Source organism: Sceloporus occidentalis, unplaced genomic scaffold (genome assembly GCF_023333645.1).
Source record: "Sceloporus occidentalis isolate IW3139 unplaced genomic scaffold, rSceOcc1.0.p SCAF_3, whole genome shotgun sequence".
In the NCBI taxonomy this organism is placed as follows: Eukaryota; Metazoa; Chordata; class Lepidosauria; order Squamata; family Phrynosomatidae; genus Sceloporus; species Sceloporus occidentalis.
In genome coordinates, this window is record NW_028316983.1 from 130,414,226 (window position 1) to 130,427,912 (window position 13,687).

The following is a 13,687-nucleotide window of genomic DNA, read 5'->3' on the forward strand; positions in this document are numbered from 1 at the left end:
CTTATTGTAAAGATCATACAGGATTCCAAACCATCAGTACACACACACACACACACACTTAAAATACATAAACACCTCACCAAAAATTGTACACCAATCTTCAACTCCTGAATTTACATCATAAAAATCTGCTTTGATAAATTTAAGCATCCTTTCCTTATAAACTAATTAAAGAGAATTCACTTTCCCCCAACTATGATATATCCACGGTACACTACTGTTTGCAATCTGTCATAAAGCCTTCAATTAATGGCTGAATTTTAAATAAGTAATTTATATCAGTTGCTATATGTATGACAGGTCTCTTGGTTCACCTCTGTACTATCTGTACTTGATGCTGAAAAATAAATGGAGGGAAAATATCTCCTCTGTTGCTGTGTCTCAAAAACATTGCTCTTTTTTTAAAAAAAAATATTGAAATAGTAATAGGATCTTTGGTGTATTTTACTTTTATATAGTATTAGAACAAGATATGTGTTGTATTAAAATAGATACTCAACTTTCCCAAATCCCTTCCCCAATCAACCATATTGGAAACAGGCTGAACATAAAACCAAAAGTCTACATTTATAATCTCTTTAAAATGCCTATAATCTCTTGACCATTGGTTTCAGCTAAAGGGGTGCTCTTTTTAACTAAAGAACCACCATGGGGAAAATATTTGATCTGAGATTAAGTATTATAAATAAAGCAAGAAGTAATGCATTGTGTATAATATTTTTTCCAACTAGACTGAGGGATTTAAAAAGGCACAGAAAGTGCCATATATCATCAGGATAATTCAGGCAGTGCCCAATGGTGACCTTATGATCTCTAACTACCCAAGTTCCACAATGTGTTAATTTCTCACATTATATACTCTACAATAGGCTAGGAGAGAATTTACTTTCTATCTCATGAAGAAGGACAGGTTGCTTGCCTGTAACAGTATTTCTTCGAGTGGTCATCTGCGAATTCACACAAATGGGTTGTTATTCTGTGCCTGCACAGTTAGCTTCGGAACCTTCTTGGAGACATTGAAGGCATTTTGGCGGTAGCCCCTTCCACTCTCCAACTGCCTTTTTCAGTCGGTTTCCCACCTAAACCCTCAGTTCCATGGACGCCGAGTAGCAGCAGCCCAGGACGGAAGGAGAGGCAGGGCACGACTGTGTGGGGAGGATGGGCGGGATTTGTGTGAATTCGCAGATGACCACTCGAAGAAATACTGTTACAGGTAAGCAACCTGTCCTTCTTCTTCGTGGTCTCTGCGAATCACACAAATGGGTTAGACTAGCAAGCTTAGGTCAGTGGAGGTGGGAGTGCCATGCCACACAAGAAAGGCATATTGACCCCCAATAAAATCACCAGGTGGGAAACCAATCCCAAGGGCATGCAAACATGGGGACGAACAGTCCCGCTGACATAATGACTCTACAGAGTCATGTAGAAATACTGAGATGTAGTGGAGCAGTCACCAATGCAGGTGAAACATGCCCATTGGTAGAAAAACAGGCTTGCCAACTAACCATATGTTGCACAGACTGTAGGTAAACTTTGATGGTCCATAATAATGGCAGGTGTAAACTAAGGGCAGGGAAAAACCCTGACCTAGATAGCACAGATTTCTTGGTAATGGAGATTATGCCAAAGCCACCGAATAGGTGAGTGACATGGAATATAAGGAATCTCACTACTGTGAGCGGCTATTGGAAGATGCCAAGCACGAAGGTCTGGTATACAGACCTTGTCTAATCCAAAAGGTGGATTGAATCCAACATGAAGGGCAAAGAGCTCACAACAATGCAAGGCTGCACAGGCCGGGATGTTGGTATTTAGGAAAGAGGGGCTTACAAAGCCCTCAAACTTGAGGCATGTCATTCAAAGAATCTTGAAAGTAGGAAACAGGCAGTAGCCTGATAAAGCCTCTCAAAGCCATGATTTGGAGATTCTGGCAGTGGCAGACACAGCCTAGAATGCTAGTTAGTCTAGGGCTAAATGTTCTCTTTACAGAGTATGAAAAGACAATCTGTGGTCAACAATGAGATGGTTGAAAAGTGCATTCAAAGAGAGAGAGCCTAATGAGATCGAACTGGAGAAGAGCTCCAGCAATGATTCCTGGAGCAACGGTGGACACCAGAGAGGAGGAATATTATCTCATTAAGTCACAACAAATTTCTGACTAGAATAGAGGAGATCGCAAGATCCAATTGTTGTGGCACACAAGACACGCTGTATCTGAGCGTAATGTTCCAGGCTATCAGCATGAAGCATGCAGATCTTGGTGAAAACGAGAAAGAAAAACAACAGTGGCTGGTATGATGCCAATAACACTAGTCACAGCATTGTAAAAGTGAAGGGATACCACACTGTCAGGTTGAAAGAAGTCCCTGTGGGGATGGTATCCCATGACATGATGTCCTGTAGAAGCTGTATCAAGGATATTGAGAGATGGCAAGAACAGCCAGAACTGATAGTCAAACAGTATAGCAGGAGTGAACTGGTGTCAATCCATCATGAATGGGGCCTAGGAACAAAAATGTTCAGAGCAGTGGAGCTGGAATAGACGTTAAGAGCCACAAAGTCCAATTCTAGCCAGCTGGTGCAAAACACCAGGCAATATGACAGAAATCATGATTTTCCCTAGTTATCCCTAATGCTTAAGAGGAACGACTCAGGCTGTAGCATTAATCTACTGCAACATGCCAGTATGAGCAGAAGGACTTAGAGACCATATAACAGTGGCTCAAAAACCCTTATCGTATAGGTCCAGGGCGCGTAATGAAGCATGAAGTACACTGTGACAGTGCATAGCAATTAGGCGGAGCGCAGGACTCCCTTAGGGGAGAGATGCCCCAAGAAATTTGCAGAATGCATGGTTAGCCTTGTTAGGGTTGCAGGTGGAGGTCTGAAATATTGTCACCTCACCCAATCGACGCCTTGGACCAGAGGTTCAGGAGAAATAGGATGGTATGACATCAATCGGCCAGGAGAGATGAGACAGGTATGCAAATCTCGAGATCTCCAAGTATCCATGGGATGGACAGATCTTTAAATGTTGGCTCAAAATCGAGGGATTTCCCCAGAGGGCATTCCTGCCCAGAGGAGAAAATGGAAAGGAATTGTGGCAGTTGTTTGCCACCTGTTCCAAGGAAGAGAGTGGCATTGACAAAAACCCTTTGGAAGGGGTATGGGAAATAGACATGTATTTCTCACTATATATAGTGGCCTTTGATAATAGGCATCAACTGCCTTAGGTGACACTCACATCGGGAAGTGGCAAAACCTTTCCCTATGAATGATGGTTTCTGTGCTTTGGTATCAAAGCCCCCCATGGGGGGAACAAGATGATCACAATTGAGCTGGTACTGGTTGCATAATGGTAGCGTCCCTAGGTATGAAAGGGACGAACCAATTTATGAGATTTGATTGTACAGTCCTGAAGCCGTCCATACGGTGAAGGATTATCTGTACCCAGAGTAAATAGATTGTGCTCCCAAATTTTACAGGGGCCAACTCAGAAGTCACACTTGAATTTCCGCATTAAGTGACATTTAGCCATCCAGTCTGAGATGAAGGACATCGTCATAAATTGTAGCATACAAATGGTGATGTCCTCCCTCAGTATGGAGGAAGCACCATCTCCCCCGAATTGGCTATATAGGGATAGCCGTGATGTCATGTCTCGGTACAGAAGGAATATTTGCACTGTATAACTGTCCAGTGATGCTGGCATTCCTCGATACCGAGGCAGCAACCTGAAAAAAGTCTCAATTTTGAATGAAATGGGACTAGAGTATGTCAGGGTAACCATTTTTTGCTCAGAGGCAAAGAAGTGACCACTGGTGGTGGTTTGAGGGACAGTGCACCTCATGGCCCAAATTGATAGAGCGCTTGCTGATAGTTAACCTCGGTACAGAGGGAACAACCATGGATTTGAACCCAAACCAGCATCATCCATACTGGCTGCTGGGAACAGCTAATCGTGGCCACAAAATGAACCCGGTAGCAGCAAGGCGCATGCGACGGTATCAACAATGGCCCTCAGAACTGAAAAGCCAGCTGCATTTGAATCCTCTTGTGCAGCTTTGCACGGTACCAACGTTGGACTCTTAATATTCGTCTTCTCAAAGGAGAGTCAGGACAAAATGCAGCCATACAATGATGGCAATCTGGCTAACATCCCATATCAGTTTGACCCCGAAGAGTCAGGGGCTGACAAAGGTAGAAATCAAGCTGCAAGCCAATCGGAATTAGTCCTGAAAGTCAGGGACCGATGAAGATCAAAGCCTGGCAGCCAGCCAATCAGTTTGACCCAGAGAGTTAGGGACCAACGAGGATCGATGACAGGCTACAGGTCAATCGGTATGACTCCAGAAAGTCAAGCACCAATGAGGATCGAAGTCAGGCTGCCATCCTGTTGGTATGGGACCGATGAGGATTGAAGTCGGGCTGCCAGGCAACTGGTTTGACCCTGAAGAGTCAGGGACCAATGAGGAACGAAGTCAGGCTGCAAGTCAAGCAGTATGACCCCAGAGATTCAGGGACTGATGAGGATCCAGATTGGACAGCTAGCCAAACAGTTTGACCCCTAAGAGTCCGGGATCGATGAAGATCCAAGCCTTTCAGCCAGCCAAATGGTTGGACCTCGGAGAGTCAGGGACCGACGAGGCTTGAAGCTGGGCTACAAGCCAATGAATCTGACTCCAGGGAGTCAGAGACCGATGCATATTGAAGTTGGACAGCCGTCCAATTGGTTTGGCACCGGAGAGCCAGGGACCCATGAGGGTCGATGTCAGGCTGCAAGCCAATCGGTATGATCCCAGGGAGTCAGGGACCGATGAGGATCCATGTTGGGCTGCCATCCAGTCGGTATGACTCCGGAGAGTCAGGGACCGATGCAGATCGAGGTTGGGCAGCCATCCAGTCAGTATGACCCAAGAGAGTCGGGGACCGATGAGGAGTCAGGGACTGATGAGGATCCATGTTGGGCTGCCATTCAGTCGGTATGACCCCGAAGAGTCAGGGACCGATGAGGATCCACGTTGGGCTGCCATTCAGTCGGTATGACTCTGGAGAGTCAGGGACCGATGAGGATCCACGTTGGGCTGCCATTCAGTCGGTATGACTCCGGAGAGTCAGGGACCGATGCAGATCGAGGTTGGGCAGCCATCCAGTCAGTATGACCCAAGAGAGTCGGGGACCGATAAGGAGTCAGGGACTGATGAGGATCCATGTTGGGCTGCCATTCAGTCGGTATGACCCCGAAGAGTCAGGGACCGATGAGGATCCACGTTGGGCTGCCATTCAGTCGGTATGACTCTGGAGAGTCAGGGACCGATGAGGATCCACGTTGGGCTGCCATTCAGTCGGTATGACTCTGGAGAGTCAGGGACCGATGAGGATCCACGTTGGGCTGCCATTCAGTCGGTATGACCCCAGAGAGTCAGGGACCGATGAGGATCCACATTGGGCTGCCATCCAGTCGGTATGACTCCGCAGAGTCAGGGACCAACTTGGATCCACGTTGGGCTGCCAGTCAAATGGTTTGACCCCGGAGAGTCAGGGACCATCCAGTCGGTATGACTCCGGAGAGTCAGGGACCGGTGAAGATCCAAGTCGTGCAGCCAGCCAAACGGTTTAACCCCGGAGAGTCAGGGACCGACGAGGCTTAAAGTTGGGCTTGAAGCCAATCGGTATGACTCCGGAAAGTCAGGGACTGATGAGGATCCACGTTGGGCTGCCAGCCAGTTGGTTTCACTCTGGAGAGTCAGGGACCGATGATGGTTTGATCCTGGGGAGCTAGGGACCAGCAAGGACGAAGTCGAGGCAGCCAGTAACAACTTCTCTTCAGGAGAATGAGGAGACAAAGCCATGTGAATGGCCCTGAGACGGTTTGTTCACAACAAAAGAGCATCTCTAGCCATGCTGAGGAAGGAAGGCCGGTGGCCATTCTATAAGTTCCTCTCAGAGATAAGAGGAATAATGGGGCTTTGCCAAGTGCGCCAGTAAGGCAGGCATTGTTTGAAAACTTTTCCTCAAGAAAAAAGGCGGGAAAAGTTCTGCCAAGCACAGCAGTTCCCTCAGAAGGGAAAAGGACTTGCCAATGTGAAGGCTGTGGTTAAACAACTTCACCTCAGAATTTAAATTCACATTTAAATATGTGATTCTCTAAGAAACTGCAGTACAGGCTGTTGTTAAAACAGCTTTAGTTCAGAGTTTAAATTCACATTTAAGTAAGTGATTCTCTAAGAAATGGCAGGGCAAGTCGTTGTTAAAACAACTTTACCTCAGAATTTAAATTCACATTTAAGTAAGCAATTCTCTAAGAAATCATAGGGCAAGTTGTTGTTAAAGCAACTTACCTCAGAATTTAAATTTGTATTTAAGTACGTGATTCTTTAAGAAATCGCAGTACAGGCTGTCCTAAAACAGCATTATTTCAGAATTTAAATTCCCAATTAAGTAAGCGATTCTCTGAGAAATCGCAGGGCAAGTTGTTGTTAAACAACTTTACCTCAGAATTCAAATTCACATTTAAGTATATGATTATCTAGAAAATCATAGCATTTGTTTTAAAATATGAACAACGAGGTTAAAAATTACCACCAAAACGCAGATTGATCCTGTCAAATCAAGTTTTTAAAGTCTGACAGGAAAATGAATCTCTGAAGAGTTCCTAGAGGCTGCTAGTGCGGCAGACAAAAGGAACTGAGGGTTTAGGTGGGAAACCGACTGAAAAAGGCAGTTGGAGAGTGGAAGGGGCTACCGCCAAAACGCCTTCAATATCTCCAAGAAGGTTCCGAAGCTAACTGTGCAGGCACAGAATAACAACCCATTTGTGTGAATTCGCAGAGACCACGAAGAAGAAACACTGTTTTACCAGTCACTATACCTGGAAAATTCTGGACACTTACAACCTGATCTTCTGTTTACCCCAAACTAAAATATGCTTGGTTCAACAGGCTTACTTACAAGTGCATATACACAGGATTGCAATCTTTGTATCTTTTCTAGTAAACAAAACAATTCCATCTCATGTCTTTAAGCAAATGGAATTCCCCAAAATACATGGACTTTATAGCAAAAGGTTCTGGATTGTGCTCCTAGCCAGTAACTCCATACTCATCTGCATCCAAAGATTCAATCCTCCACGGCTTGAAAGTGTATATATTTTTAAAATCACAAACCTTGAAAATGTCATTTTGTATAAGGGACACCATTTTACTATGCTATTGTATATAATGAGACATGAGCATACATGGATTTTGATTTCTACAGAGGGTGCTAGAATCAAACCCCAGAGGACACCAAGGGCCCACAGTATTAACCACTTCTTTATATGTAAACCAGTAATTTTTGTGATGAAAGCCAGCATGGTGTAGTGGTTTGAGTGTTGTACTACAACTCTGGAGACCAGAGTTTGGATCCACGCTCAGCCATGGGAAAGCCACACTCTCTCAGCCTGAGAGGAAAGCAAAGCCAAACCCCCTCTGAATAAATCTTGCCCCAAAAGCCTTGTGATAGGGTCGCTTTAGGGTAGCTGTAAGTCGGAAATGATGACTCGAAGGCACACAACAACAACTTTTCTAATCCTGCAACAAAGGGAAAAGGAGAGAGGTTGTTCTGGGTTCAAGTCTATTCTGGCTCCCTAAGTTACCTCCTTCCCTCTGGTTGTTGCTGTTGCTCTGTACCTTCTAGTCGTTTCTGATTTATGATAATCCTAAAACAAACTTATCACAAGGTTTTCTGGGGCTGAGAGTATGTAACTCACCCAAAGTCACCCAGTGGGTTTTCATGGTTGAGTGGGGAAATGAACCCTGATCTCCAGAGTACACCACACTGGCTTTCCCATCCTCTTTAAACCTAGTTTAACTGAACTTGGTCAGGCCACTGTTGCTTTGGTCTGTAATTTACAGCTTATACCTTAAAGGGCAAGCTGCTTTGAAGACAGGAACTGGTAAAAACAAATGACTGTGGTGTCTTCTTCTAGCTGCCTTGCTGCATTCTTCCACAGGGAAAGTCAGTCAGGCTTAGAGACAACTCCAGTGGAGCAGGGACTATCTGTCACATCATTAAATAAAATCCACTTCAAACCACAGTTTCAGGTTCTAGATGGTTTTAACTGCAGATAATCTCTGGGCTGTAAATTCCTTGACAGCAATTGAGGGAGAGGGAAGGACCCAACATTGATTATGTATTAAAAACCAGAATAACAATGCTGCACCTCCAGCAGCCTCAAGCTCTTGTGCAGCTTTGGGCACAGGTGTCAGTCCACCTAGCTACTAGTGTGCTTTGTCATCTTTAAGAAGACAATTATTCATGTTGCTCTATTACTATTTAACTAAAGTAACTTGTGTAGCCACATGGCTTCAGTTAGTCCTTTCCTATCTGTTAAAAGTGAAGGAAACATGTTCAGTGTCACATTGGGGTGTGACTAATGGGGTGCAATGAGTATGGATTGTGTGACACTGCAGAGGGAGGTGAACACCCAGCCCCAAGACACCCTCCTCCACCAGCCAGGGTGCCTTTGCCATCTGCACACTGCAGTGGCTATTGGGATACTGCTGCCACCTGGGAGCCCCTTCCAGGTCTGGCAGGGCTGCTGGCTAGGCTGGGAAAGGAAGGTGCTGGTGGTGGTGATGGCAGCAGTGGTGGCCATGGATTCTTCCCCTTCCCCAGAAAGAACGGCCATTGCCTCCTTTTTCCATCCAGCCAACAGCCCTCACAGACCTGGAAGGAACTTTTGGGTGGCAGCAACCTTCCACCCCTACCCTACCCCCAATAACTGCCTTGCCCTCCATTTTTACCCACTGCATTGCCCTTCTCTCCCAGTATCAAGAAGAAACACAGAGCAGGGTAGTGGGATGGCAAGGTGGGCAGCAGTGTGCTGGGCATCTGGGAAAAGGTGCCAAGCCCCTTCTGTGTCTGGCAGAGCTGCTGGCCAAGGCAGGAAAAGGAGGAAATGGTGGCAAGGGAGGGCACTCCTGGCAGCACATACTCCTGGCAGCAGCATCCTTTCCTAGCCTGGCCAACAGTCAGAAGGGGCTACTGTGAGGTAGTAGCACTCCACCTCCAGAAGCACATGTAGTGGGTGGATGGAAGAGGCTCCCTGGCTGATGGAGGTGGGTGGGTGGCTGGGGGTGTGCGCCAGGCAGCTTGGCTGGGATAAAGAGGAGGGCAAGGCAGTCAAAAGGGGGAGGCTGGGCAGTGAATGCCCTTGCCTCCCTGCTGCTGTTTCTCCTTCCACAGCCGCCTTTCTTCTTCTTCTCTCCCCACTAACAATACCTGCAAGAGTGGGTTTTTTTGTGGGCATCAATCCCTATTGGAACAGCGGCAGCAATGACACCCTCTTCCTCTTCCATATCCCCCCATCCATCCCTGCCCCCCCCCCCCCCAATCTGGGCCTCCTCTTGCTCCATCTTTGCTCCAGGGATGAGGGAGGCAACCAAGACCAATTCCCTCCCTCTGCTGGCAGCTCCCACTCACCAGAGCTGTGAGGTGGCTGGCTGGCTGGCTGGCTGAGGAGTGATATGTTACCACACTGGGATGACATGAATCCTAGTGACACCACTACTGCCACATCTGATCCTCAGTTTGTTAGCTGTAAGTAGCAAGGAACCAGTTCATGGCTATAATGGCTCATTTTAGCCTTCTGCTGAATGCTCCCAATGAAAATATAAACGAGGAGGCAGGTTTCTAGTCCTTTAGGTCAAAAGCCCCTTAGTCTAATTCCCAGTTTAAGGTACACCCCCACACACACCAGAAGAGGCTGGAAAAGAGGATCTGAAAGGTGAAACATTGGAAACAAGGAGAATGAGGCTTCAAGGGCCCTCTTCCCATTCCCTTTCGACTTGTAACAGTGAACAAGCCTTTTCTTTTCTACTGACAGCTCCCTTTTGCCTACTAGCAGGCAATGGACATTATGATATCTCTCATAAGCAATGGAGTATTTTTCATGGTTAGTGCCAGGCTTTGTTTACACACTATTATCATCTCAAGAGGAAGACTGCATGTCATTTCCCCAAGGTACAATTCTCTGCTTATGTACAAGATACCCTTGGTTAGATATTCATCAGCGTGTGGTGATTTTTCCATGTTTTGCCTGCTTCTGCTGCCTCTGCCAATGGGATTTGTTCTGCTTATTTGATTTGATTTGCTCAGTCTGAAGAAACTGCCACACCCAAAAGAACCATTATTTGCACATGGCAATTTGGTAAGTGCAGTGCAATGCAGTAAAAGAAGTTGTACATTAAAATCGTATGATAATTCCCAAGACTACAGGCAATGGAGTCATGACTTGCATCAAAATGAAATAAAACAGAAGGGTCACAATGTTAAACAAGAGAAGCAGCTGCTGTTCACTTGTACATGGATAAAATGGGGGGAAATACATATTTGATCCATTTAACACAGTAAAATGTCTTCAGGATACTTAACAACATCTAAAACCAATGTAATCGCCATCACTGTCCTGATGCCTTCTGAGAACGTACTGAGATGTAAATGACTATGTTTTGTTCTTCCCTGCTCCACATCACTGGCTCAGACAGGGAAACAAGGCATTTTTATGTTAATATTACAAGGAGAGGGAAAATTTGACAGGAACCTACTGTCCCCCCATATAGAGAGTTATACCTATGTCCTCCTCCTGTCAGCTGGGATTTTATATACTCCCCCCCCCCCCCGCCGCCTTTCATTTGAGTGGTGGCTTGACTTTTTACTATGGTAGAAAATTCACAGCAGGGTAAAATTAGAGCAGGGGATTTCCCCAACTCACACTTATTCACTAGTTTGCAAAGATCATTTTATCTTACAATGCAATTCATCTTGAAGTCTTGCCATTTTAAGCTTGTCTTGGATGCCTGAGTGCTGACGCCAAACCTAAAACTACTTTGTTATCATAAGAAAAACTAACCGGGACTATCAGGAACTTAGCTTTTACTATTGGGAGCACCAAGTTAGGTTTTTAAAGTTCTCCCCAATTAAGTCAGGACACCAAATTGCAGCTGTGGGAGAGTAAAAATGGGGCACTGCTTTGACTGCACCAATCATGAAAAGCTATGGAATGTTCCCAAAGACATGGGAGTCCCACTACATTTGATAGTTCTGATGAGAAATCTGTACTCAGAAAAAGAGGTCACTGTAAGAACAGAATATGGAGAAACTGAATGGCTCCCAGTTGACAAAGGGGTCACACAAGGTTATATCTTATCACCCTACTTGTTCATCTTGCATGCAGAGAACATCATATGAAGAGCAGGTTTAGACTCAGAAGGAGGAGGAGTGAAGATAGGAGGAAGAATCCTCAACAATCCAAGATATGCGGATGACACCATACTACTGGTGGAAAACATCACAGACTTGGAATACTTAATAAGGATGGTCAAAGAAGACAGTGGAAAGTCAGGCTTGCTATTGAACATCTCCCCCCCCCCAATAATGACCATGTAGGACCTACATAACTTCACCCTAAACAATGGGGAAATCGAAATTGTTATTATAGTTGATCTTAGCCAAAAGGCCGAGCAGCGAAATTGAAATTGTTAAAGATTTCTCGTACCTTGAATTAAACCTTGATCAGAATGGAAACAGCAGTTAAGAAATAAGAAAAGGACTAGGAATGGGAAGGGCAGTAATGAAAAAATCAGACAAGATCCTAAAGAGCAAAGATATACAATTGAGCACTAAAGTTAGAATAATTCTAGCCATGGTAGTCCCCATCACTATGTACAAACATGAGAGCTGGATAGTGAAGAAAGCAAGTAAAAAGAATATCAACTCGGCTGAAATGTGATGCTGACGAAAAGTACTGAGGATACGGTGGACAGCCAAAAAGACAAACAAATGGGTCCTTTAAAAGATCAGGCTTGAAAGAACCCTAGAAATCAAGATGCTCAAATTGAGGCTGTTGTGCTTTGTCCACAGCATGAGAAGGCATTACACATTAGAGAAGACAATAATGCTAGAAAAGCTAGAGGGCAGTAGAAAGGGGGGGAAGACCACATGCCAGATGGCTAGATACAATTAGGGGGGTTATGGGTATGAGTCTACAAGACTTAAGCAGAGCAGTAGAAGACAGGGGGTCTTGGAAGTCTCACCTACAGAGTTGCCATGACTTGAGGTCGACTCAAGGGCAGTTAACAACATCAAAAACTGCTCTACTCTTGTCAGAAATGGGAGGAACAGCAGTGGAAGCATCCTTGCAGCTGGCCACAGACTAACTTTTTGGCAAAGCATCTGGACCTTTGCCATAAATGTAGAAACTGGCTATAGCTATAGAACAGGTTGGGATCTTCATGACCCATGTTGTGTCCACCTCCAAAGCAGGGAGGTCTCCAGTAACATGAGAGAAAATGGCTACTGTCAGAACCACAAAAATTTATATTACATTTTAAGAACTGTGCTTACTTTTAAGGGTTTTATATCATGGATAGTGATAAAGCAGCTCTATACACATATGGCATGGATTGTGGAATTAATTCTGGAAACTTTAATCCAGTCTATAGTTTTGAAAGGGTAAATGCATCCTTTTGTGAAAGATGCCCATGACTATAATGTTATTTCTTGACATTTATTGATGTCATAGAATCCTAGAGTTGGAAGAGACCACAAGGGCCATCCAGTCCAACCCTCTGCCATGCAGGAAATCACAATCAAAGCATCCCCGACAGCTGGCCATCCAGCCTCTGTTTAAAGACATCCAAGGAAGGAGACTCCACTACACTTCGAGGAAGAGTGTTCCACTATCGAATAGCCCTTACTGTCCTCCTAATGTTGAGATGGAATCTCTCCTAATGTTCCTCCTAATGCTGAGGTGGAATCTCTTTTCCTGTAGCTTGCATCCATTGTTCCAGGTCCTGTTCTCCGGAGCAGCAGAAAACAAGCTTGCTCCCTCCTCAATATGACATCCCTTCAAATATTTAAACAGGGCTATCATATCACCTCTTAACCTTCTTTTCTTCTTCTTTTCTTTCTAAACATCCCCAGCTCCCTAAGTCGTTCCTCAGAGGGCATAGTTTCCAGACCCTTCACCATTTTAGTTGCCCTTCTTTGGACATGCTCCAGTTTCCCAATGTCCTTTTTGAATTGTGGTGCCCAGAACTGGACACAATATTCCAGGTGGGGCCTGACCAGAGCAGAATACAGTGGCACTATTACTTCCCTTGATCTAGACACTATACTTTTATTGATGCAGCCTAAAATTGCATTGGCCTTTTTAGCTGCCGGATCGCACTGTTGACTCATGTTCATCTTGTAGTCTACGTGGACTTCCATATCCCTTTTACACGTAGTCTCATTCAGCCAGGTGTCCGCCATCCTATATCTGTGCATTTCATTTTTCCGCCCCAAGTGCAATACCTTACATTTCTCCCTCTTGAAGTTCATTTTGTTAGCTTTAGCCCAGCTTTCAAGTCTATTCAGCTCATTTTGAATTATGAACCCCTCTTCTGGGGGGTTAGCTATTCCTCCTAATTTGGTGTCATCTGCAAATTTGATAAGTATGCCCCCAATTCTGTCATCCACATCATTGATATGTTGAACAGCACTGGGCCCAGGACAGAGCCCCACTGGACACCCCACTGGTCACTTCTCTCCAGGATGAAAAGGAGCCATTGTTGAGCATCCTTTGGGTTCGGCCGGTCAACCAATGACAAATCCATGTAACAGTTGTCCTGTCTAGCCCACATTTTACAAGATTGTTTGCAAG

The 13,687-nt window shown here is 45.1% G+C and overlaps 1 protein-coding gene across 3 annotated transcripts in view; it reads right to left on the bottom strand.

Annotated features, from left to right (window-relative positions):
* The window catches only part of CYSTM1 (cysteine rich transmembrane module containing 1), a 58,111-nt gene that overhangs the window by 27,281 nt on the left and 17,143 nt on the right, over positions 1-13,687 (bottom strand). Inside the window, exon 1 of one of the 3 annotated variants that reach the window (XM_089516288.1) lies at positions 7,903-8,030. The exons of 1 other annotated variant lie outside the window; for it this stretch is intronic. The gene's annotated coding sequence lies outside the window, so the exon portion shown is untranslated. Of the gene's footprint in view, positions 1-7,750; positions 7,823-7,902; positions 8,031-13,687 lie in introns of those variants that run through there. One more of the 3 variants, XM_089516289.1, reaches the window with a different exon arrangement.